This window comes from Nelumbo nucifera, chromosome 1 (assembly GCF_055504915.1).
Source record: "Nelumbo nucifera cultivar China Antique chromosome 1, China Antique-T2T, whole genome shotgun sequence".
Lineage (NCBI taxonomy): Eukaryota > Viridiplantae > Streptophyta > Magnoliopsida > Proteales > Nelumbonaceae > Nelumbo > Nelumbo nucifera.
The window spans coordinates 111360418-111364913 of record NC_142649.1 but is presented as its reverse complement, the minus strand read 5'-3'; the positions used below and the strand labels follow the sequence as shown (position 1 = coordinate 111364913).

The 4496-nt window shown below is 43.6% G+C and overlaps 1 long non-coding RNA gene across 1 annotated transcript; it reads left to right on the top strand.

Annotated features, from left to right (window-relative positions):
• Nucleotides 1-2154: 2154 nt before the first annotated feature.
• Nucleotides 2155-3857, top strand: LOC104589298 (uncharacterized). Its single transcript, XR_733933.3, has 2 exons — nucleotides 2155-2640; nucleotides 2782-3857. It is a non-coding gene; the product is annotated as an uncharacterized LOC104589298 (long non-coding RNA).
• The last annotated feature ends 639 nt before the right edge of the window (nucleotides 3858-4496 follow it).

Genomic DNA, 4496 nt, shown 5'->3' with positions numbered 1-4496 from the left:
TTTGGACTTGAAGGGTTTTGGCGTTGAACCTCGCCAATTATTCCCTCAGGGTCTCTCCTTTCCTCCGATACACTTGCATGGGGCTGGTCAAGGTCTTCCAGTGCCTTTGTCTGGCGGTGAACTGAGCCAAGAACTGTGTCTCCAACTACTCCCAGGAGGAAATGGACCGTGGTGGAAGGGAGGCATACCAGGTCCTAGGGACTCCGTGGAGGGTTGCGATGAAGGCCTTGCACATGAGACCCTTGGAGGAGTCATACAGCATCATTATCGTCTTGAATCCCTCAATGTGATCGTTGGGGTCCGAGGCTCCATCATACTTTTCAAACTAACGAGGTCACCATCCGGATGGGGGAAGTTATTAACGACCTCTTGGATGAAGATGGGATCTTTGGCGTGTTGTTGACAGTGGTGTTTCTCTATTGGTCGGGCCATCGGAGGGGCCGGGCTATGATCCACTTGGCTGTGTTCCAACTTGGCCAATCGTTGTCGTAGGTCCTTGATTTTGGCGTCCCTTTCTGCCAGCGCCGCATTGATGGACTTCTCTACTTTCAGAGTTGCCTGTCAATCTAGGATTGAGCTGGACTCGAATATCGATATTGGGGGCTACTGCACATGCTGGCCAAGTCATTCTCGCACTGGAATCCTTGTGTGGGAGTGATGTGATTCACCAAGGGCGTCGCACACACAAGGTCAAGCTGGGGGTCAAACCTCCGAGATGGTTGCAAACACTTGTGGTCGGACTAGGCCCCATGCCAACCTGTGTAGTGCCTTTTGGAGTCCTCGGTACGAGGATCGACCATGGCAGGCGCCTACGCGGTAGGATGAATGGCTTGGGGGGCATGCATCGGTTGTCCCAACATCTCCATCATGGTGAGGATATAGTCAACTTTTTGTTGCATGGCAAGAAACTATGTGGATGTCGACCGCCGTCTGATGTTAGGGCTCCCATGGAAAGGAGTTGCGAACTGAGCGGGATCCCCGAGATGGGGAACAGGCTCCAGAGCGGTCGGATGTGTTCTTAGGCATGGTTTCTTTGAATGCACAGAAAGGGGTTTGGGAAATGATTTTTTGTATGCTTCTCACAAATAGCGCCAATTTGATGTTGTCCGATCCGAGGTGTTCCAAACCAAGGACACAGTCAAATAGTCCTGCCAACTAGACAAGGCCGAGGTGGAAGGACGAAGCCACACATCAAGATCTACAACCAGGAGAAAAGTCAGAGGGTCGAGGAGTTGTTCCCCAGGTAGGTGCTCCAATGCTCAAGTTAGTAGGATCGAGAAGGATGTTGCCCAGCCGAGCAGGTTGAAATAGCGCTAGTTAGGGCCAAAGAGATAATGCAAGTAGGTAATCAAAGAGTGTCAATCCAAAAGTCCCTTACCTTGAGCAGGAAATACCTATTTATAGTTGAGCGTTTGTGTCCTAGAAGGATAGGGTTTCCGGGGTTGTCGAGATGAGGGCATCTGCCAAGGTCTTTGGGAGGTTTCCTCTTCCTCGACGGAGTTCGCTTCCTTGTCTGTGTAGGATACTCTTAGTCATGGTCTTCCATTATGCGTGGCATCGACGTGGCCTGAGAGGAGGGCGGCCACGGAGATTGCCACATGGCATCCTTGGCCAAGTCAACCATCACCCAAACAAGATATACCCCAATATGTGCATTGGTCTTGTACAATATATCTTTTTTTATAGTTATACTTTCTTTTCCAAAAATAGGTCAAGGTAAATTTTAGGCCTATTTACCCCTAAAACGGTTAAAATGTTGTAAGTAGGAGTGTCAATGGACCAATTTTGGGTCAAACCCCATTCAAATCAAAATCAATTTGGATGGATTAGATGGACCAATAAGGCATATTGAATTGGACCAGTCCAAACTAATTAATGGTCCAAAGTATTTATTGGATTGGATTGGAATTGGTCCATTCATTCTGGATTTATATTGGATTGGATCAGATTTCACCAATATCCAAGTCCATTGATAGAAAATAAGAATATAGATATCAATATGCCAGGGTCCAGACATTGAATTTGACTGATCCAAAAATGGCCCAAAGTATTTATACAAAACCATACTAATATAAGTATGAAAAAATAATATAATTTTATTCATTTACAATAAATATATCTATACATCAAATTGGAGCTAAAGGGTATGCACTCTCTAACAATAAGGTCATATTTCACGTGTTGATGACCAGTTGTGATCGCAGTTTGGATCTTGAAAAGGTAAGAGCAATAGTAGCCAGGCATTGGGTTTAAGCCTTTGAGGATAATTAATAAGATAGACTACTGAAAACCCAGTTCATTATTTTTATTACAAAGTCTCGCAGGTGAACCAAATCAGTGTCCCACACCGACCCACTATATAAAAGCAGAAGAAGAAGAAGAAAAAGAAGAAGAAGAAGAAGAAGAAGAGATCAGGAGATTGAAGGAATGGAGGTGTCTCCTGCGAAGGTGGTGGTGACGACTGAGAGCACCATAGTAACTTATTATTCTTATTTCCCTTGCAATTGCCTTGTACAAGCTTTAGCCGCATTTCTTAAGTGCCTGGGTTTGGACTCTTCCTCTGACGACTCTCCTCCACAACAAGGAAAGAAATCTGATGTTCAAACAGTATTGGATCCTCCAACAACAGAACAAATTGATGTAAGTCTCTCTCTCTTCTCTCTCTCTCTCTTCTCTCTCTCTCTCTTCTCTCTCTCTCTCTTCTCTCTCTCTCTCTCTCGCTCTGCTGTGAGGAGTTGAGTTGAACAGATCTTTAGTTAATTTTCTCATCTTTTCAAACAGCGAGATCTAACATCCACGTCCACAAGGAGACGGAAAGCTAAATCGCCAAAAATAAACCGTGGGAGAGGTGGCCAGATCAACTAGTAGAACCAACCAGCTTTTCTTGTTTTCTGCTTAGCTCTGTAAGGAAACAACTTCAGTAAATCTAGACTCGTAGCATCCTTCTATGTGTATGTTTATGTCTCTCTCGATCTGGCACCTGGTTCTAGGGGTGCGGGTGCGCAGAGAACAGAGAGAGCTATTACCACATGTACAGTAGTTTAAGACTTTAAGAAGTGTGTAAGTATATATGTATGGATATGTGGTATTATTGGAAATGGAAGAGCTAAGCAGATAAATACAAAATCTATTTTATACAAGCTTCAGTTTCATCATCTTTTCTCAACCTACTTGATGTGTATTATTTGATTTTCATAAAACTAATCGATCTCTTAGCCCCCATGAAAGTTAGAAGGCTTTTAGAGCAGCGTCAGTGTTGCTTATAGGCTTCTTGAGTATCAAAGCGGCTTCTGAGTGTGATTCTCAGGAGAACCCAAAAGCCAAAACATTATCAAGTTTATGGGATGGCCTATTGGATGTCTGATCTCTGCGTTTCTTGCTTTTGCAATGGGCTAATGGTGCTGATGTGCTGTTATCAAGAGCTTAAAGACCTTGTTTCAGTTGGATCTTGCTCTTCATTCGGTGCCAAAACAAGCTAGCCCAAACAGTAGCAACTCTGGTCTGTAAGCTTTGGAACAGTTCTTATCCCGTGATCCTGAGTGCCTGCGGTCAATTCCTGGCTCTTTCATCTTCGCTAGGAGGCAAGGAAAATGAGGTGGTTCACTATTTGGGATAAGTTATCTGTAGAGGGTCCCCAAGGTGCACAGAAGGAGCCTATGATAAGGGTCGATCAATCAAGAAAAGTTGAGACATGATTTCAGATTCCTAACAAATCTGTTGGCAAGCTTTGTTTCTATCAAAGTCTTCTACTACTGCCCACATGAAGTTACAGTTCTCAGTATCAAACTAAAACAGAAACATAAAATGAGAATGGTGATTCTTGGCATGGATAAAGTAATAGCTTATTGATTCACAGATGTTGATCCTTTTATTTGGACGCATGTCGAAAGCTTAGTAGGACCAGTAACCAGGGAGGATGAGTTATCTTTATTTGATTCTTTCACCTATCCCGGGATCCTTGTGTCTTTGTCTTTATCCTCAGAACAGATTCTTATCATAAATCAATTTTGTTAGCCACAAGTTCTCTAATCCCTAACTTATCATTTTATTTAAAGAAAATTATTCAAGCGAAAAGGTACGTAGAGAGAAACAAAGAAATGAATGACAACAGAGGGCTGTGGCCAGTGGATCTGGGTGAGTTAGGGGTTGGGTTTGGGTGGGTGACGTCTTAAATAGAGAGCAGGTAAAAAGTTGCAGAATTGCAGCAAGCAGATGACTCCCTGCCATGAGTGTAAGTGCGGTATTTAATGATCTCAAGCTTTTTCTTGGGTTCGAAAACTGCCAGCATTGGGTGAGAGGTGTCGGCTCAATGGCTTAGTAGCATTAATTGAGAAATCATCATATATCTACGAACAATCAAGGCAAATGGTATCCTACTTTCTTCTACCGACGGAGTCCAGACTGCTGCACTTTTTTTCCTGCACTTCTGTCCGGCATTTGGTATCTAACAAGGGAAGTCTCAGTGAAATCCATCCACAAATTTTAACTTCAGGGAT